Source organism: Stegodyphus dumicola, chromosome 6 (assembly GCF_044657685.1).
Source record: "Stegodyphus dumicola isolate Sdum_Otavi_A_Nest chromosome 6, ASM4465768v1".
NCBI classification, from domain to species: Eukaryota; Metazoa; Arthropoda; class Arachnida; order Araneae; family Eresidae; genus Stegodyphus; species Stegodyphus dumicola.
In genome coordinates this window covers 210959502-210982548 of record NC_140773.1, presented here as the reverse complement: position 1 = coordinate 210982548, position 23047 = coordinate 210959502, and the positions used below count along the sequence as shown (strand labels likewise).

Below are 23047 nucleotides of genomic sequence, written 5' to 3'. Positions count from 1 at the left end.
TAGTCTCTTTTAAAAAACAGAATAAATTCTTAATGGTGAGATTTCATTGGAAAACTCACCTACATAGTTCAAGATTTATAACGTTCCCTTGAGAGCTGTTTTACTACTTGCAAGACTTTCCCTGGTGGAAAGCTTCCGGTAGGTGACGCTGGAGAATGATGATTGTTTGATGAATACCGTATGACCTATTTTGTTGGGAATCGTGTATTTAATTACAATATCCCATCTTTGAAAATTGTGAAGATATTAGGAAACGGACAGTTCTTAGTAAAATATTTGTGTCTCTAGGGAGCAACTGTCTTAGAGATGCTAATTCTTGCATTCAGTTATGATCATGTCTTACACTTAGCTCTGTGTCTTTTTTGTACATTTTCACTCTTACTTCTTTCATTTTTTTACATAAAGAAAATACTAGTCTACTTTAGTCACTATTATTTTGCAGAGTTCTACATAGCATTTTCAGCATTCGAGCAAGCTGTAGAGGCATTAGGTTATTTCGATGCAGGACACATGAAAGAGACATGGAAAATGAGCAATGCTGTCGCCGGAACCCAAATCCAGACCTCTCGAATACGGGCTGAGGGTACTTTCCGTTACGCCACGAAGGCCTGGAAGGAGAGAGAAAATAGATCTTTTTAAAGGGCAACTGGGGATTAGGGGATCCTAGTCGTCAAATCCTAGTGGTGAAGAATCATCATCAATCACCTTTTAGCTCGAAAGCCACTGTAGAGCCATTAGGTTATTTTAAAGCAGGAAAGCTGAAAAACGAGCATTTTTCTCGCCGGAAACTGGATCTCTCGAATACGCGCAGAGTGTGCTAAGCGTTGTACCGACAAGGCATGCTGGAAACAGGGATAAAATACCTTATAAAGCATTGTTGACTGTACCGGAATAAGAGTGCAGAAATATACTAATACTGAAATTTATGCTTAAAAATTCACAATAGTGACAGAACAATTTAGATAACAAAGTTAAATTATTTACCGTATAAATATTCATTTTAAAAATGTAGATGGAAAAGTTGCACGGCCACTTGAACATGTATGCGAACATTCCATTTATCGGAGTAAAGAGGCATAGCTACTTTAGATAATCCTCTGAAAGAAATAAATGCTTAAGAGGAAAAATATTATGTTGTCTGAAATGTCATGACACATGTTTCCTATATTTTTCAATAATCCTTTATTTATAGAAAGAACAATAGCAGTCCCAATAGTGTATTGCCCATTTTGTTTGATAACTTTTTACTTTCTTTTAATGAGCTTCGTAATTCCTCATTTAAAAAAGAACCTAACTTTATCAGTATAAACCTGAAGAAAACCTGACCTCATTGATTTGCGACCTCATCTAAATTGAATGTTATACCACGAAAGAAATTTTAAAGAGAGTGAAACAAGTGATAGTCTGAGACCACAATAAGCGAGTATGATACAAGGGGCCATTCATTCAAAATCCAATAACTTTTGTCAAGTGACCAAAATTGTGTGTGGTCTTATTTCCGAGTTGCTATCAACGAGTTAACAAATCAGTTCGAATGTGTGCTTTCGCCATCTGGGAAGTTCCAACGAATCCATCTTTCAGAAACTTCTAGAGCTCATTAATCGTATAGGGAATGCATTCCATCCCGATAACGCCAGACCACACACAAGTTTGATCACCTGACAAAGATTATTGGAGTTTGGTTGAAAAGTGTTGCCCTGCGTATAATACTTCCCTGATCTTGTGCCTTTAAACTTTCATTTGTTTCCCTATCTTTAAACTGTTTTTGCTGCCCAACCGATATATTGGTCAGCCTCGCTGACTGCCGTGCTGAAGGGCCCCGGTTCGAATCCCGGAGAAGACATGGATGTTTGTAAATGTATAGTGTTCGTGCGAAAGGGAAGCACTCTAAATATGCGGCAAGCCGGAAGTCCTCTCAAGGAGATTGGTGGTAGGGGGGAAATTTAGAAGACCCTTGGATCCTTTTCCCGGGGTGCTTTCCATCAAAATTGTTGGCGGAACTGAGCTAAATCGAACTGTCACCTGTAAGGTGCTTAAGGCTGTTTGACAACGACAAGCGTAAACTTACGCTCCTTGTCACGAGAAATTTCGCGGAATTGGGCTAACTGTAGGTCAGACGAGTGAGGGTTAGCAACAACAACAAACTCTTTTTATCATATAACATTCAATTCTAATCAGGCCGTTAATCAGCTCTTGTTCAGCTTTTCTCTGATAAAGCTAGGTTATTATGTTAGTGAAGAATTATGAAGCTCATTAAAAGAAGGCAGGGAGCTATCGAACCAAACGAGCAATATACTACTGACTGATGATTGTTCTTTATTTAAGTAAAGGACCTTTGAAGAATATAGAAAAATGTATCGTGACTTTTCAGACAGCCGGGTATGTATTACAGCATACTCGAAGAATTAGCTTCTTTAAAATAATGAGCGTTATTCTGAATTTTTTCTTAAAATAATTTAGTTTATTATTCCGTTGGCAGTAATGAAAAAAGAAATGTTTTCGGTTAAAATGTACAATGATCAAAACACAAAACACCATTATGGAAACTTATTATTATATGAAAAACTGATTCGTTGATGGTATGAACTTTAAATAAAGACGCTCAATACATTTTGAGAATTAAAATAACATTCTGCCTACATCTGACGCTAGACATTTTCCGTTCCTTAATTGGTTCACTTTCAAAAAATGAGAACATATTTCACTTTCGAAGAAAATATAAAACCCTATACTTTAGTTTTCATTCTTCTCATTATAAGAGAAAAATGAAGACTTTTGCTATTTATTACATGGTTGTAAGATCAAAAATTCAATAAATTAAAGGAGACGTTTGGACGAAGCGTTAATGATAAATATCTTATGCTGCGTGGAATAGAAACAGTATCGAATAATGACGCAAATGGAATAACTAATAGATTTTCCTAACATGAAAAACTGTTAATTAAAATTGATTATTATCAAATTTTGCTGATGTTATTTTCATCTATGTAAGTGACGTATTTTCAGAAAAATGATGCAGAATATTTTCTATGACTTAGCGGAGGATATCGCATCAATTGCTCTCGAAATGTAAATAAGTTTACTTTAAATATTGCCTTTTGAACGTTGCGTGGTTTTAAATTTAGATATTAATATTAAATTTATTTCTGAATTTCTAAAATTTAAATAATTTTTTAATTGGCATTTTATTGTTTCTGAATAAATAAAGCAATTAACAAATCTTAAAAATGTTTTAAGGATTACAAATTTTTATGATTTTTAATAATTATTGCGTTGAAAATGTTTTTCTTTGAATCTTTTTTAAACTAAATCATGTAATTGTAAAGTAATAAAACAGGTAGACGTTCAAAGAATAAAAATAAAGTAATAATACAAATAAAGTAATTCGAAAAATGCCAAACTTTGAGTAAAAATAAAAAACAATGAATAAAAATAAGAAATCATTCAGCCTTATTATTTTAGTAAGTGTAAAGGAATCAAAAAAAAAAAAAAAAAAAAAAAATGTAGAAGAACAAAAATAACGTTCGAAGAACAAAAATAACAAGTCATTCTAGTCTTATTAGTTTAGTAATTGTAAAGTAATCCAAAAATGTAGACTTTCAAAGAATAAAAATAACAATTCATTCTAGCCTTATTATTTTATTGTAAAGTAATACCAAAAAATACAAAGAATAAAAATAACCATTCATTCTAGCTATCCAAAGAATAAAAATAACCAGTCATTCTAGCTTTATTATTTTATTAATTGTAAAATAATACAAAAAATGTACTCTTTAAAAAATAAAAATAATCATTCTAGCCTTATTATTTTAGTAATTCTAAAGTAATCCAAAACAAGCGAGACATTCTAAGAATAAAAATAACAAGTCATTTCAGCTTTTTATTTTATTAATTGTAATGTAACACAAAAAATGTTCTCTTCCAAAGAATAAAAATAGCAAGTCATTTTAGCCTTATTATTTTTGTAATTGTAAAGTAATCTAAAAAAATGTAGACTTTCGAAGAATAAAAATAACAAGTTATTTTAGTTAGTTATTATTATTTTAATTAATTTGTTTTTATTTAGGTGAGTTAGATTATTTTTAATTAGGTTGTATTAATGTTGGACTGTATTAACTGATTATTGATTCGAATAAAGTTCTCTGTTTTGAAAACCTGAAATATAGTAGTATTTCAAAAATTGTCATTTTCTGTTGTTCACCACTGTAGTTAGCGATTATGACGTGTAACAGGAAGAGTAAAATGCTCAAGGTTGCCTGCAATGCAACTTCTGCGTTGTTTGAAAAACATGCGCCTTTAGTTTTTCAGACGCAACTCCATGCTTCATACGCTTGTCACGAGAGTGAATTTCTTTCCGCTTCCTCCTATTTGTCCACAAAATCTCAGGTGGCTTTTTTCTCACAAGAAGCACATTCCCCTTCCATCCAACCTATCTTAGCCAAAAACAGTACATTCGAAATTTTTTCCTTTGTCTCCACCTGATAAATGACGGATATCCTGTGTTGGTTGCTGTTTCGCCTTGATTTCGGATATTTATGACTCACGATAAATTCCAAAAAGAAAGAAAAAAAAGTGGAATACCTACCCCTCTCTGGAATTTTAACATGGCTGACAATCTGAAAGTATTTGTCTTCGACAAATGATTTTAGTATCTGTTTTAATATTTTATGTTCTCAAAGAGCAAAATTTTGCTCAATACTGAGATGCAAACGCAGGACAAGTAACTAAATACACTTAAGATGTTTATTTAAAAAATAGATCTCACATTTAAGAGTATATACTTCTGTGCATACTCTGTTTACATATTTTTTTTTATTGTTAAAGGCAAAATAGTCTCAGAGATCAGACTGTCTATTTGTAACGGCATAACCAAGCAATCTTGTTAACCATTTTTTTTAGCTCAAAAGGGTAATTTGCCCAAAAGGACTATTAACTTCGTTTCGCCATTTTGCATTGTTTCACTATAAATGGAGTTTCATTTTTCAAATTGTTGCCGGCCACCAAAAATTAGAGTCCTGTATTACCTTTAAAGAAATTACATAATGAAGAAACTATGTGAATGTTTCTTGGACTGTGAAGAAGCAACGGTACCTACAGACATCAAATTTTGAATAACGTAGTCCTCCACTCGGATATGCACATCTGGAAACCCACATTTGGACTTTAGAATCTGTTGTTTTATTATCTATTTCATATTTTGTAAAAATTTAACGAATTTTTAATTAACAAACTCAAAGATTTCAAAGTAAGCCATGTAAGGGAAAAAAATCTATCTTCAGCGCGCGAGGCTGTGTATCGGAAATCCTAAAGATATGCTTTTAAATTATTTTGAGTTGAATTTTATGGTTTAAGTGCGAAGAACATGATATTTAATAAACAGAGGTAACACACAAAACGTAAAAAAAAAAAAAAAAAAAAAAAAAAAAAACTTTGGCCGTAATATAAAATCTGGAAGCTTTCAGATTTTTTTTTTGTGTGTATAAAACAATATAAAAATCTGAATAAGCGAAGTTTTGCCGGAAGAATTTAATAAACAGATCTATTTAACATTGTGTAAATGGCTATCTTGCGAAACTGGCGAGATATCGCCAAGCTGGCTACGGTTTTGCCAATTAACGTTTGTCCCCGAATTTGGCGAGAAATAGCCATAAGTCGTCAAACCTGGCTACCATTTGGCGAAATTTTGGTCCGGTCCCTGTGCAACTGTAATGAGTAACGTGATTGAATAACTGCAATTGATCCTACATGTAGCTGTAAGCGTATTCGGCCCTGATATGCCTTCCAGTAATGTCAAGAAATGGAAATATTAAGAGATTTCCCGACGGTCGGGAGAGAACCATATAAGACAGGGAAGAGCATCAGCTTATGAGCAGTAGTTAGCTCAGCCTGAGTTCTGAGCAATGAGAGATCTCGGTATGAGCTTCACTGTTTAAAAGCAATGCGTTGTGTTTAACGTTATTAGTAGTTCTTATTGGAAGAGTAACCACTGATTATAGTCTGTGATAATGTTAAGAATTGTACATGTGTACGAGTATTTTTGTGGAAGGTTGCAGAACTGTAAATTGTTCCTTTCGGGTAAATAAATTTTATCAAATTATCATCGGTTCTATGTGCATTCAATCTATTACGAACGCGAACAATAATTTCTTGACTGAAACGGCTTGCTTATCGTTCTTCAGCCTCTAATTGAACAAATATATATCTAATAGTTTTCTCATGGTATCAGTAGAATTTAAAAGTGTTATAAAATCCATTTAGTAATAGCTAACATTCTACTTATCTCCTATTATGTCCTCCCTGAAAAAGAAACTGTACGACAAAAGAAACGGTCTTTTTGCCATTGAATATATTCTCTGGGATTGACGTCTGCCTGTTTGCGATGAGGTAATTTATAGTTAACTCTCTCGGTTTCTAAGTATCCGATTTGTATGGAAGCCCAAGAACTGAGGATTTTTGGCACTGAATTTATTATTTGAAATACTGGTTGTTGATGAAAAAATGATGACCATGGCAGTTCACAACAATGGCCCTAATAAATAGTTGCTCTGAGACTTAACAAATAGTTTAAAACAAGTTTAAACATTTGAAAGTGAGCTGTAGGTAATTGTACCCCTATAACATAAGCTATATATCATTTCATCATTTCGAAATCTTTGATTAAATGGAAGATTTTTCATATTTAACACATTAAAGAGATTAGTTATATAAGCCTCTACCGTATTTTGCTTGACCCACATTTGAAAATACGCTTCAAGCACTTCTGATTTCGATGTCACTTTTGATTTTAAAAATACTTTTGTCAGAAGCTTTGCCAACGCTTTGGATTGTTACACTCTTTACGTCAAGTAATGTTTTGTTAGAACATTTATCATTCACGCTGCTTGCTAAGTGTTCCCACCGTGCAAAATAGAAGGCCTTTAATTTATCTTCCGCGCAACCTTGTAATTAGCCATTTCGCGCTGCTGTTGGGCAGAGCATAAAATAATTAATTTATTTTTAAAATTTTTGTCATTTTGCAATTGGTTAACAAAATTACAAAAAATGGACGCACTTCTTAATAATATAAATTTTTTATTGCTTCAATAACTTTGAAACTGAACTGAGTAATTCACATTGTTGTTGTTGCTTTTGACCAATGCTCACTTGTCTGAACTATAATCAACTATAATTTCTCGTGGCAAGGAGCGCAAGATATTCCTATCGTTGGCAACAGATTTGGGCACCTTACAAGTGGCAGTGTGATTTAGCTCAGTTTCGCCCCCTATTCTGATGGAAAGCTTTCAGGGGAGGCTGCTCCGAAAGTTTCCATATAATTCACATGGAATTGTGTATCATATCATCTCAACGCATTGATGTTTCGCAACCTATGAGTACCTCGCTTATTGGCAGACCATCACAAAGAATAAAACTTCGAAACAACGTTTTTTTGTTTTGAAGTCCATATTTCGTGAAAGACTGGTTGTCAGAGGTTCGCGGAAGTTGGACTTCTACTTTCACCTCAGTTTTTAGGGAAATCATCCTGGAAGGGGTCTGGGGTGTCTGCCACCCTTTTCCCTACCAGCCAACCACACAAAAGGTAGTCATATATGTATAGTGCCTTCATGTCGCAAACACACTATACGTTTACAAACATCCATGCCTTCTCTGGGATTCAGACCCGAGTCCTTCGATACCGAAGTAAGCTTTCCTAACAACTACAATCATCTGGAGCTGCTTTTTGTTTTAATTTTTACATGATGAAAGGAGGAAATGACTAATTAAATAAAATTTGCAACTGGGAAGAGTGCTAGGTACGTCATACGAAACCCTGCTATTTCTACGTGTTTCTACTGAGGATAAAAAAAAATATACTATTGCAGACGAGAATAAGTCAAAACTGTGACATAATAAGGGTTATCGAAAGTTAGACGGAAATATTTCGAACAAGGTACAAAGAAACTCAAAACCCAGCTACGATAGATGCTTGTGAAAACTTAGAGATTACGTAGAAAATACATATATATAGTATAGTATATTATGAATAAAAGATATTCAAATATTTTTTCTTATGCACAAACAACTATATTCTTTGATTGATCCCAGTCTAAATAATGTAACCTTAAATAGATACGAATAGTACTTTTATCGGTATAAATTCTAGTCAAAACTTTACACAAACATGCACAATATGAATATAATTGCGAGATTTAATCATTAACTATGTATAAAAAACGCATTAAAAATTTTATCAGAAAATTTTTGTACGAAATTTTAGTTCAGCAAAAGTTGCTGTTAATAATTATTTCATAACATTCTAATTTTAAATGAAATCTTAGATTAAAAAACTTATTGTAACTAAATAATTAACTAATTTATAATTAACGTAAGCTCATTTTGCAGCCGAAAATGTTTACTAAAAGAGCCGCGGTGTTTTGCTGATTTTTAGACTAATGAATTGAGTTGTAAGCCATTCTCTTAAATATGTGATCAATTCCTCCTGACCGACTTGAGTTAAACTTTGGAAGATGAATATCATCACATTTGATTTAATTAATATCTTTCAAAACTTCAAGTTTCAAACCAGTGCACCAGGAGTGCCCGAAATGTCTCCGGGTGCAAATTTAATAATCGGTTGCCCGCAGTGAATATGAGGAGAATTACAACATCGATCGATAATACGGAGAAAGGTCTTTCTCGTTTCAGAAAAATGTTAACAGTCGTAAAACTAATGTTTAAGAACAGAACAAAATGTCCACTTTTTTTAAAGAGAAGAAGACTTAGTTTTAGATTAAACATAATTTATGTGCGAAGTTTGCCACTAAAAAATCCAATGTTGTTTAGCTTGAAGTTGCTGAGTTTGCATCTAATCCACTTTGCAGACTTGCGCATTACTTACAGAAAACACATATGAAGCAGTGAAAAATGTGACGATTACTCAAGATTTTTAAGCTGTTCTCTCTCGCAACATAAGTTCATATACTCTTTTATGATTATTTTTCTAAAGTGAAAGTTTAAACCAAGAGTTTATATTTTTATTTTTGGTCTACTTTTCTTATCTCATTGTCAAAAAAACTCACTTCAGAATTGATTTTCGGGGAAAAGTTTCCATTATAAAGTGTCCCATAGGAAAGTTTCCCCCTGTTTTGAAATTTTTTTTTAAAACTATATATGAACATACATCATAGTCGTTTAAAACAATGTGTAACTAAATATTTCTTGAAAGGTTAGTAGTTGATCTAGAGCGGCAACTTAAAGAACATATCACATAAGAGAGACTTTCACACTATTAACAGTTATAGAATTTGCGTTTAATTTCTAATAACTAATTTACTAAATTACTAATTTATAATAACCCTTTACATATATCTTGTTATTAAACATATACATAAATTTGGATAAATATTGGATAAACATTAGACAAACTATTAAAAATTCAAATTCATGCTCGGATATATACACACGATGACACACACGAGCCATGCACTACTGTAACTATTATTTAAACATATACATATTATTAAATACGATGAATATTGAAAACAACATATACATACGAAAACTCAGATGCATACCATATGCATATAATATACATATATCCTGCTATTGTTTAGGCCTATACCTTCAATTAAAAATGATAATTATTAATGACATATACATGCCATACACATATAACCAATGTTTGTTTAAATATACACGTACTGTTACATAGGAGGAAAACTGGGAAAACAATTGCATACGAAAACTCAAATAAGTACCATGCTGATTAAGGCCATCAGTCGTTTACAGGAGAGTCAAACGCAATCCATTGTAGCGGAAGCGTTAGGAGTTTCCCAAAATGTCATTTCCAGACTGCGGAATCGGTTTCAGGAAAAAGGATATGTTTGAGAAAATCGGGACAAAGTCATGTTATCGTTTTAAAATAGAAAGCGTGAGCTATACGTGCATTTCGTTAAAAAAAATAGATATATCTCTATTTTAGAGAAATAAAGTGGTCAGAAAGAACGTTTTGTATGAGGAGATATTTGGTTGATGTGCTGCAAACATTTTATTACACATTTTATCAGACAAATTAAGAAAATAATTACATTACAATAATTATTAATTTTAAATTTATATTCTAGACATCGATCAAAATAAAAACTGAAATTTTCCGAAAAATCTTGTTTGGAGACCATTTGGCGCCCGGTGCATAATACACTCCTTGCCCCCCCTCTCGCTACGCCATTGTCGTTTATATCGGGTTCCTTAGATTGCATGAGAGACATTGCATTTACGTTTAACTAATTTAGATGTGGAAAATACTTTTATCGCTGAAAGAGTTTCTAAGTCTCTTGTACTAGAATTAAAATTCTGTATGTTTTTTTAAACGGGAAACTATCACGTGACCAAAAGCTATGTATTTAAAATTAGTTTCGTTATTTCAGTATGGCAGAGCACTCGCGGACTCTCAGCTTAAACCAACCCGATCTCCCGGATTCTTACTAACCATGGACTGAACTGCCAGTGTTCAATGATTTTACAACTCGGCCGCTGGTGGGCCGTGTAGTTAAAAGGCGTGTCCTATTTCATTAACTGATTTAGAGTACGGTGGATTTTAGAATAAACATGGGTTGAACCCATATTTCTTGTTTCATTTAGACGAGCAATGTTTTTGAAACCATTTTTAGAGCATGACTGATAGCACGTTCTCTGAAATACTGCTATTCAGCTGCTGTTGGTACATCATGGTTTCGCTACCAGTGATTGCATTAACAGAACAGGTCAGTAAAAGAAGCCGCAAATCATGACTGAGTTTTCAATTAATTTTCACAACTGAGAATTTCTTTAGAGATTGTGTTTTTCCAGGTTATCTTCTTAAAGGCAATCTTTCAGGCTTTTTCTGACAAATTTTTATTACTTAAGATGTACGTTAAATTTTATTTTAAAGAGTCGAAGCATGCCTTCATAGTGTAGTGGTCAGCACACTCGGCGCTTATTAGAGAGGCCCGTGGCTCGAGTCCCGGCAAAGGCATTGCTCCTTTTTCATCTCTTGTGCTATTAAAAAAATACCTAATGACTCTACAGTATAGTGCCAATAATTTGCCTCGCAAGTTTTAAGATTAGTCCAAGTAGTTAAGACTTTAAATTAGACCTTACGTAGTCACATTTCTAAACTTGCACTTAGATATCGGCCCATCGCCAGCCGAGTTGTAAAATCGATTGCACACATGAATACACAAACGGATTTTTGTTGTTTTACGGTTTCAGAATTTTGTCCCCCGATTCTTCAAGAAATATTTAGAATAAAAATAGTTTTATAGCTCAGCCTGAAACTTTTAGAGCAGATCTATTTTAGTTATTTTAGTGATATGTTTTTGCTTCATCGGAATAGCTTACAAAGAAAGAAAAAGTGCTAGTTCTTTCATTAGACGTGTAAAAGCATGCGATATTTTATATTTTATCTCACATTATCACACATATTAGTATTTCTATAACAGCCGTTTTATTTCAATGTGCATTTCACATTAGTCTTCTGAGAATGGTTGTAACTTTTAATGTAACAGTGGAAGGTTATTACTGTTTTCAAAAAGGACACTCATGATCCAAATGTGATGGTGCAAAAATGTCATATTTGATCTTTTGAATATTATTTCTTTTATTTCCCACTTGTAGAGACATTAGGTATTTTTGAAAGCAGAAGAGATGAAAAATGAGCAATGCCCTCGCCAGGACTCGAAACACGGATCTCTTGAATACGCGCCAAGCGTGCCGACCACTACACTACGAAGGCATGCTAAGAAAGCGGGAGAAATACCTTATACACTCCATCTTTTAAAGGGTGACTGGGGATTTAGGTGACCCACTTGCCAAATCCTGGTGGTGAAGAATCATCATTCACCACCTTTTAATTCGGGCGCCACTGTAGAGACATTAGGTATTTTTGAAAGCAAGAGAGATGAAAAATGAGCATTGCCCTCTCCGAGACTATGAACCTCTCGAAAACGCGCCGAGCATGCTAACCACTACGCTAAGGAGGCATGCTAAGAAGGCAGGAGAAATGCCTTTTACATTTAAGTATAGAACTGGAAAAAAGTAAGCTGTTTAGCGTAACCATCATCAATGTAATAATATATTTAGTTACACTTACCTCAGAGATACGGCGCAATGAAATATACAGCGTGATATAATTAAGGATAATAATGAAAGCTTTTAAAAATTCACAAGTACATTTAATAGCTTAAATACATTTATCCATAGTGTTTCAATGCTAACACCTTATGACGAAAATTTAATTAACTTTTAATTGAATTTAATCCTCTTATATCTGCTTACAAACGTTAAGTAACTGTAATTTATAGCAAAGCATCACAGTAAATGAACATTAGTGCAGACAAGCAGATTAATTGCCTCCATTATTTCTTACTTAACTTTAATTAATGAGTAGAAACCGATATTCGAAAAGTGATTATAGCTCCTTTTTGGTAGGAGGCTGAATTAAATTACATGGTGTACTGCTTAAAGATACATTTCCAAGGAAACCTGTCTCTTCAAAGGGTTTCGGAAGCATTTTTACTTTCACAGATAGGTAGCGTCAAGAGTTTATAAAAAAACTGTATCGTTCGAAATAGCATGGCTACACAGAAACAAATGTAGAAGATAAGACCGCAGGGATTTAACGTTCATCGCTATGCCTACCATTGGCCTTAATATAAGTACTTATTTAAAGCTTTAACATAAAAGTATTTTCTGTTTTATTCATTGCATGCAGTACTGAAAAATAATTAATTTAGCATTCTCTGGAAATAAAATTCTCAATAAAAATAATAATTTTTTTATTTTGAGAGCTAAGCGTGTCTTTTTATCTAACTCTTTTGAGTAATTTCAGTTTATAAAGTTTTTTCCGTGATTTCAAAGAAATTTTATCATTAATATTGATACTCAGAAAACGATTTCTTTTATGAGTTCAATCGTATCTATGGGGGAAATTTACATGTCTGAGTTAACAGCAATCGAGCGGTCATGGATGTTCTTACAATACCCTAGACTGCACGGGCAAGGATTGCAGAGTCTTATGGAATTGCTTAAAATTTTGCTGTGACAGAACCACATTTCAGGCTCTGAAAATATTTATTGAGCATAATCATAGAATTAGAAATCTCTCTCTCTCTCTCTCTCCATATATGTACTCGGATAGCAGCAGTACATAACCTCAATGTGACAAGAATATGCACCTCCTCTCATCTAGGAACAAATCACAAACTACACCACACTTGTCACGGGTCCCCGGCTCACAGTGCAACTACGTGTCCAAATAGGCACGTTCATGCACTGTGGACGTAGCCCACCACTGCGATTATAAATCACATCAACGCACGGGACTTGAAACTGCACCCACAGTTATTGGTTCAACTGTGACGACGAGTCGCATCTCCTCATATCGCATTAAAAATGCTCGTGGATAAATGTAGCTATGACGACAAATAATCAGACGCTCGCATCACGAAACAATTCAATGTCCGAAATCACGGTACGGGCATATTTTTGGTCTAGCGATAAGGTGTCAAGATCACTGTTGATTCTCAAAGTAGTTTACCATTTCTCAAAGTACTGGAATTCGTGGTGCCGTACTTCCCGTATGTGCTTCACAGATAGTGATATTTAATTATTTTATAAGCTTTTTGTATAATTTTTCTTTCCTGATGACCTTCCACAGGGATTGGCCCTTCTAGAAATTAAACTTTTATTATCACACCTGATTAGCATAGACGCTGCAATAATAAGGACTTACATGCTCTCCTACTGTCTAATCATCAAGCAAACGGCAAAAGAGTGGTAAGAGAGTTATCGCTTTAGTCTGTAACCATGACTAAGTCGTTAAGATGGTCAAAATAGCCTTTTTATTGAACTCTTTAAATGAACAGAAAGCATTAATTGTGGTACAGAATATAATTATGCTAATCGTGGTTATTTAAAATAAGAGGTACAGGTAGAAGTGGGCGAGCAGAAAAATTTCAAAATTGGTCATACAGGTATAGTCCCGCCTCACTGATGAAGAACATCCCGGGAGGCGGTCCGAGTGTCACAGACCCCTCCTTTCCCATTACATATCTCTCGACAGTACTTTCGGCTCAACGTATAGTTTCCTCTTGCCGCACAGATACTATACGCTCACAAACATCCATGCCATCGATAAGGCATCTAACTGCAGTTACTCAGTACTATACTGACTAATTTAAAATAACATAGGGCTGAAAGTTTAAATTTCAAGTAAGGTAATTTGTGACTAACCACAAACTTATCTACTTAAGATGATTAAAAAAAATTAACAAAGCATATTTGAAAAGTCGGCCAACAAGATGGCTAAAGCCGCAATAACTTTGGAAATTCCGGCGATAGTATTAACTACAATGCGATGCTTGCAGAAGATGTGAGTGTAAAACCTTCAAATCTTCGGCTTAAATACACAACAACTAATTTGCATTCCGGTGAGTATTACAGAGAGAAGTTAAAGTAGATACTGTAACAAAAGCGGGGATTCCAGGTTATAAGTAAGTGTTATGGGTTATTATAAGGCATGTAATAAGCACTAATAAGAACTTTTAGTTAACGATATGATTTTAAAGGTTTTCATGGTCTTTACTGTTTTTTATCATGTTTAGTGAGAATGATTTAAAAGTATTCGCTCATAGGTTAGGTTTGGTTGTCTGAATATGGCAAATCAGACAAGGTCTAGCTGCCTGAGGGTAAAGATGTCGTTGTGGAGAACTTCTTAAGGAAAACTGGCTTGTATTTACTTTGCACACAGGCAAAATCACGAAAACCAATCAGCCCTCTCGCCTGAGTACAAACCCGGGTCCAAATACCATAAGAAAGTTTAATGCTTGCTTATCAACTATATTAGATTATTTATTATAGTGAAAGAAGAGAATTCTGTGCCAGGAGGAATATCTTTTGAATGAATTTATCTCTCACATCTATTGACAGAATTTGGAAAATCCCGAACGCATCATGCATATAAGCCTGATCCTTTTAATCGCTGGAATTCAAAACCAAGGCACAATTGCCAAGTAAATTTTTTCTTCTCAATAAATGGTAAACTAAATTAGGGTTGTTAGTCTGAGAAAATTAACTAGGCTTCATTAGTTTAACAATTAGTTTACCCAGCGAAATGTTTTTCATTAGGTAATTAAACGGATGCAAGATAACATCTGAAAATCGATTAAGCTATACAATATTTTAATGATCAAGATTTATCGAAAATTTGAAACCATTTGTATTAAACATGCGACAATTTTTGTTTATATTTGGTAATAATTATGGCTACATTTTTTTCCTCCATTATTTCTAACGAGTCGTTATTTTTTCCCTGCTCCTAACAAATTACAGATTATATCTGCTTATCTTTTGCCCAAATTCCATGTCAGAAATCTCATCGGAATGTTTTATTTGTTACAAAAGCTTTATAGTTTTATAAGCTTCAGCTTTAGTTTTTATCTGATTCTGGAGTATTGAAAGCATAGAATAGTTAGAAATAGATACCATTATTTTAGTTACCGATTAAATTATGTAAAATTTGTAGTTCTTCAGATCGTTTGCACATAGAAAGAATGTACCGTTAGAATTTGAAATTTGATACTTTTTATGTTGTACTGAGCATCTTATTCTTCACAAATTCAGAATACGTCGCCTTAATTTATATAAATGCAGACAAGAAATTCGTCATTTTGTATTTACTCTAGTACTTTAAATATCACCAGGACTTCTCTTTTTAACAATTTACTGAATTTGACGAGTTTTCTCAAATGTATTGTTTACTAGTGACATATAACAATAATTCGCTAATGAGTTACAAGTATCATGTTACACAATATGAATTTAGGTATAAACAGTTTGTAGAATCATTACGTTATTTTCGAAGCAGGAAGTGTGAAAAATTAGCAATGCCCTCTATAAGTTTTAATCACAATTTTGGTTTAGGCGATATAGTTTGGGTCAAAAATATATAAATTGTTTTTCCTTTTTCTGAATATAGATAACTCCACTTAAACCTTTCGCAATCCCGTACAGCACAAGACGAAGCAGTTACCATTAGTTAACACGAAAATTCTTTGAGCCAGTAATTACTAGAAAGTAAGCAATTCCAAATCACATTTATTAGTGGATGAAATTTAAGATAACATGACATACAGGAACGATGGGAAATTTATAGATTGCATTGTGTTAATGGTAAGTGTACAGTTTCATCTTCTAAACTCATTAAAACTGTATGCACAAAGAAAAGCCTAAGTCTGTGACAATAGTGGTGATGTGTTGAGTGTCGACGTGTAGAATGATAGAAGTACTGATGACTAAGATAGAGATCAGGATAGATTATTAATTAATATCTATAGGATTTATCTAGCTAATCAATAAATTTCATATAGTGTCTATTCACCTACATCTTTATGAAAGGTCGAAATGTCTTTTCTGTTGTGACTGTTGTGGAAGGGCATTGCGTATGGCATTTTTTTCACATTTTATTGTCATTTCATTCTTTGCAGCTAAAGAAAAATGCGAGTTCGCTTTCATCAAAGCGTTCTTTAGGAAATAACACCAGTTTCTTTTGCCACCGCTGCACAAGACTGCATTCTCTCTTGTTAAAAAAGCGAGATATGTATATGTAGACAGTAGTCTGTAGTGTGAGATATGTAGTCTGCAAGTATATGCAACCTGTATCCTCTCTTTTTAAAAAACGCGAACATCCTCCTTTATGATATTTAAACATCCTCCTTTTACATTTTCTCCCTCCTTTCTGCATGCCTTCGCGGTGTAACGCTAGCATACTCGGCACGTATTTGAGAGGTCCAAGCTCGAGTTCTGACGACGGCATTGCATATTTTTCATGCTTCCCACTTCAAAATAACCTAATATCTCTACAACTTTCTTTTGCTCTTAGAGAAAACGAGTGTACAGGTGTACAGGCTATCATAAAAACGAAATAACGTCTCAAAAGAGAGAGCATCCTCATAAATGTTAGGATACAATGTAATTATTGCCATCAGCAGTTCTTAAACAAATTAATATTGTTGTGCCACAATTCCTAACCAGGTTTGCAGATTTTGCCACAGTGTTTATGCGATTTTTCAACAGGATGGAGACTATTTTTTAAGGAGTTGATTATATTTTGCGCGGTTATAGATAAGCGATAAGCGACGGAGGACGTGGGCATTGTTCCTTTGCCATTAGGTTAATCAGTACAGCACCACGTTCACCCTTATCTAGAGTTGGCCAGTTGGTGTGGCCATGCGAGAGCCTCGCACAAGAAGACTTCCAGAAACAGCGCCTAGAGCATCCGGTGAGCAGTCGAACAGACCAATATGCCCCGGGAAATTCACCGTCATCCAATCGCCCGGGCCCAGCATTCATTGAAAAAATATCAATCAACATATGGTCATACAAGGGCTTTGTCAACATGGTATGACAGACCGCGGTTATAGCTATGACAACATGGACTGGTTTCTACGTTCACTACGTAAGGTCAAGGCCTGTAGTCTACTAAATGAGAAGATTTTACAGGAAGCCTTGTAAAAAGTTAAAAAAGCTAACCTTGACAACTTTTAAACAGATTGGTACCAGAATTTATGTATTACTATGTGTCAAAGTTTCGGGAACAAACTTCAAGAATGCATCAGCATTGATGTGTGAAGTATAGCTAGTGAGTCTGAAGTCATCTCAATTGCCGCCAGCTCAGCGCAGCGTGAAGAGGAATGGAGAAGAGTTCCAGACGCGGAGAAAGGCAGACATGCTTCAGTTCCGGATCCGACGCTGACGAGCTTCAGATCCTGCTGTTTGGACAAATGGTGGTCAAGGAATGGATTGTAAAAAGTGATCAGGAATTGTTCATATAAGCTTTGAACTTGTTCCCCTAGACTTGATGCAAATTACAAGCACCTTGCAAATCTCTGTGAGAACTATTAGTAGACTTCATGATCCTTGTGGGGTTACCAGCTATCACGTACATATTATATTTATCTCTTTTCATTTCATCATAGTAAATTACTAAAATAAATTAGATTAATGCATACTCTTTCGTGCTCGTTAATCCATATAACATTGATAATGTTCATTTTAAGTACCTAATATATTTAACATGGTTCGATGTTACGGAATGTGTAGACAGTCTTTTGTCGATTGCCAATGTGCGTAGTCTTTGTGTTCACATTTCTTGCAGAACAGCTGCGTCAGACGAATACAGTAACATTATTTAAAGTGTCTCAGCTAAAATAACTCTCAAGGATTAAGCTCTTCGGAAGGATCTTGATTTCTTTGCACTCAACGACATGATTTCAAAAGTCTATATAATTACTCCTGTAGGATTTTTCTTATTTTGCATAACAAATTTATTTTTAAGTTTTCCTGTTCTCAACTTCTCAAACTTCCTCTCACATTCTCTTGCCAGGATGCAAATTTAAAGTTAAGTGAAGTGCTATTTAAACGTGTGATTATCTCAATTTATTTAGAGCGAGTTTCGCAAGCCTAGCGCACGTTTCGTTGTTATTTCGCGGTCATGCTAGTAAGCCTCTTGGCCATATCAGTTTAGTATCACGCCGGTTAGATTTCTGTGAGTCCATATCTTAGGAGTAATTTTGAAGTGCGTTCTTGCACTCGTTTATTTTTTAGTCCAAAGGGATTTGAATCCCGAAGGACTATTAGTTTCGTTTTGGCATTTTGCGTCGGAGGGATAAATGTCGGTTCACTTTTCAAACTGTTGCCATAAAATGTTAGAGTCCTGCATTATATTTGAAGAAATTAAATAATGAAAATCTGCGTAAATGTATGTATATTTCTCACATTGTCATAAAACAACGGTACATAGAGTCATCGAATTTTGAATAACGTAATCCTCCAACGAATATGAGCATGTGGAAGACCAAATTTGAAATTTGAAATTTGTTTTATGATCGATTTCCTATTTTTTAAAACTTTGACGAATTTTTGATTAACAAACTCAAGGATTTCAAAGCGAGCAATGGCAACGTTGTGCAGAAAAAACATTTTTATCTCCAGCGCGTGAGTCTCTGTATCGGAAATTCTAAAGATATGCTCGTTTTAAAACTATTTTGCGATATTGCTGTTGCACTGGATCTTATGGTTTAAGTGCGAGGAACATGATATTTAATAAAGAAAGGTAACACACAAAATGTTAAAAAACGTCCCTTTGGACGTAATTTAAAATCTGAAACATTTCAGATTTTTTTAAAATATTTTTTTTAGATTTTAATTTGTATTCTAGTCTACGTTTAGTTATCGCCGCAAGTGAACGGTGTTTTGTAATGCACGAAGTCCGTGCTTTGTGTTAATTTAGTTTTTGAGTTAATAAAGGGTTATTTTGCACCCTTCTTATGTGCTGGTATTTAATTAATGCCTGTGCGAGAATTATCCAGGTTCATTGTAGGATCTAAGTTAGTGTATGTGGACAAGTAGAGATAGATCTTACACTTTCTGGGGAAAAAATATTTCATGCACCTAACTAACTCACTTCAGCAACAATTGAATCTGAGATCAAGCCATCGGTATCTGGCAAAATATATTTTTAGAAGGGTGTTTGAAAAATGTGGCTATAGGAATTATTTCATTAAATGACGCTGCGCGGCATGTGACTCCAAATACAAAGCTCCGTAACGTAAGATTAAAAAAATATGAAAATGATTTGAACATTGTAGATGGAAAAGTTCTGTAAAACTAAAATAACTTTCTATATATCGCCTTTACAGTAAAACGTTAAGTTGTTTAAATGTTCTATATATTTCAATAAGTTACAAGGAAAATGTTGCATACTTTTATGTTTGAAATTCGAGAAGATATTCGGGAGTGAATGAACTGAATTTTCGATGTCTATTATTGATTTATTTCAAGGTTTTGAGAATGAGTGTTAGAAGAAGCTTCAAAGAAATTTTGTTTGTTTCGAAGTCAGTAGTCATTTCGTGAAACTACATTCATTATTAAAATTATAGAATTTCTGTAGATATTTGCTGAGCATATAGAAGCAATTTGTGATATAAACATATGATTCTATTTGGTTTCAAATAATTAATGTATAATGAATGTTGACTACGTAACTAACTGGAAATTTTACTGTGCGAGACCATATGTAGAGTCATATATTATAATTACAGAACTCTTTCACCCACATCGTTGGACATGTTTTTATAAGATTATAAGGTATTTCTCCTGCCTACTTGGCATCTCACCTTAGGTCGGGTGTCCCCCCCTCCACTAATTGAGTTGCCTACTTAGCATGCTTTCGTGGTGTGGTGGTCAGCATGCTCGACGCGTATTAGAGAGGTTCGTGGTTCGAGTCCCAGCTAAGATATTGCTCATTTTTCATCTCTCTTTCTTCAAAACATTACCTAATGTCTCTATAGTGGCTACGAACTAAAAAGCGGTGAATGATGATTCTTCATTTCAATCGCTTTACAGAGCGACAGAAACCCCAGTCGCTCTTTAAAAGGGGGAGTATATAAGGTATTTCTCCCGCCTTCTTAGCATGCCTTTGTGGTGTAGTGGTCAGCACGCTCGACGCGTATTAGAGAGGTCCGTGGTTAGAGTCCCAGGGAGGGCATTGCTCATTTTTGATCTCTCTTGCTTCGAAATAACCTAATGTCTCTACAGATTATCTACTTTATTTTTAGAAAATTTATCACTAGATGCCTAAAATTATAATGAAGAAAGTAAAGCTGTAATATGCCTCACATTTTGTCTAAGATAAAATGTCGTGGAACCTATTTTGTCTAAGATAAAATGTTGTGGAACGTGAACTAAGTAACGACTTATTGCTGAGTTCGGGGGTACTTACAACGTAGACTCAAGAAGGGTTAAAATACCCTTTTATTCACTTAAATGAAAGCAGGTGGCCCCTTCTCGGGCTTAGAAGAAGGCCTCCACTCGGGCTTTTAATTTAGGATAAGAAAATAAGAAACTAATCTAATAATAACTAAAATAGACTTAGCCGAAACTAGATACAGATATCTATCGTCGTTGGTTCTTAATTTAAGCTAGCCGCGGCGAGTATCAGCAGACACATACAACACGGCCGAGCGTAATATATTCAAGAACGAAGTAACCAGAAGGCAAATACGCGCCCCTAAAAACTCATAAACATAGCACTTCTTTAGAAGTAAGTTGAACTTCCTTTAAATACATTTTCTGACTCATTTGCATTCAACGCAATTCTAAAACCTCATTCTGGTAGGGAGTTTTAAGTGGGAAACAAGAATTGAAAGGAAAGGGTTTCAAAGTTAAAAATAATTGTTATAAAATTAACATACACCTCACAAAAAGAAAGTTTATAGTCACTTTTTACGAACACAATGACTTTGTTCTAAAATTCACAATGTCAAAGTTCTAAAATTTAATAATTCTGAAGTTTTTTGCTAGGTTGTGTTAAAATAAAACTACCATGTTATGGTTTATTAGATTGCGTGTATTACAAATTAATGACATTGTGCCCATTTCAATAACAAAATCAATAATTATTTCCGGTAGGTTATTATTTAAACAACATTGGATCTACCAGCCTTCTACATCACTAAAAGTACAGTTACTTACACTAAAAGTACAGAGACAGTTATCTTTCAGAAAAAAAATCATGGATGTTCAAGTGTACTTTTAAGGGGGGGGAAATAAAAAAATTACTACTTTTACAAACATAGTATTCGGGAGCAGTGTATTTAATGGATTTTAAGGTAGATACTGCAGACACAAAGTTTAGCAGTTTCTGTCGTTAAAATCTTCGATACTTCTCGATTATATATATATTTATGTGTTATATATCATGTTTTACGATGTACTAGTTTATGAGACAACAGTAAGTACTTTTCTTTCCATTAAATTTTCCTGTACCGAAGATTTTTAAAGGTACTTCTGCGAAATAATGTTCAAGAATTTATTACCTTTCTGCCTTGCACTTTATCACGTAAAAAAAGTCCAAATAAGGTTAAGCCATTTGGGAGCATTCGATAAGAAATACTAGATAAGTTTTAATAAACTCGATCCGTTTCAGGAGAAAAGAAATAAATGAAGAAACGTGCTATCCAGCAAACAGAAATAAAAGTGAAATTGTCAGCTAGAAAACGGTACTTAGTCTCCATTTTGTTTTTCTTTTTCTTTTTGCTCAGCTATTCTTCTCAATGTTCTCTTTGTCACTGGGCAGCGTGTAGTTCCCGTGATGCATTGCTGTTCGGAATTGTACGCCACTAGTAGACGTAATCACTGGACCATGGTTTGAGAGAAAAGATGAAAATGAAGTGTCTTCTAAATAATAACTACTATTCCGTTTTTATTCACATAATTCACAATAAACGACCTACCGCTATTTGATCTACTTTGCATAGAAATTCCGCGCTATAAATATTCACTGCCCATCCTTGGTCGGGAGTAGTTCATTAATTTGCTAGATTTGAGTCCAAAGTGTTGCCATTTTCCTCAGGTAAATAATTTAATTTTATTAAATATAATAAGCACAAATGATACTTTTATTGGCGCATGAGATTAATTCAATCTTCTAGTTTGTATACATTTTAACATTAGCTCGCATTTTGTAAACAATTATGTCCGTGGGCTATATTAGTTTATTTTCATTGCATAATTATAGTAATATATATGCTTCTTCCATATTTTGCTTTGCATGGTTTCATCTGACTCACATCTGGATTGTGTTTCTAATTCGAAATTCGCATTCTAATTTCATCCTTAGTAAATCGCTCATAATCAACGTATCTAGGAATATCATGATCATTTCTAGGAACATCATAATTACTTAGTTTAGGTTATAATGAACATTTCTAGAAATATCATGATCGATATTCATATTTTAACTCCACAAAATTAGTTTTTATATTCTATATAGTTTTATGGGCCTTTTTATAATATATTTTTATAATATAATTTCTATAAGCCTTTTTATAATATAATTTCTATAAGCCTTTTTATAATATAATTTCTATAAGCCTTTTTATAATATAATTTCTATAAGCCTTTTTATAATATAATTTCTATAAGTGCCTTTTTTATAGCTGTAAATTATAGCATTTTAATCATTATCATGTAT

At 33.9% G+C, this 23047-nt stretch overlaps 1 protein-coding gene across 3 annotated transcripts in view; it reads left to right on the top strand.

Annotated features, from left to right (window-relative positions):
• LOC118186730 (uncharacterized) overlaps positions 1 to 23047 on the top strand; it is a 120507-nt gene that overhangs the window by 11699 nt on the left and 85761 nt on the right. The window contains exon 1 of one of the 3 annotated variants that reach the window (XM_085817947.1): positions 22196 to 22426. The exons of 1 other annotated variant lie outside the window; for it this stretch is intronic. The gene's annotated coding sequence lies outside the window, so the exon portion shown is untranslated. Of the gene's footprint in view, positions 1 to 22195; positions 22427 to 23047 lie in introns of those variants that run through there. One more of the 3 variants, XM_085817944.1, reaches the window with a different exon arrangement.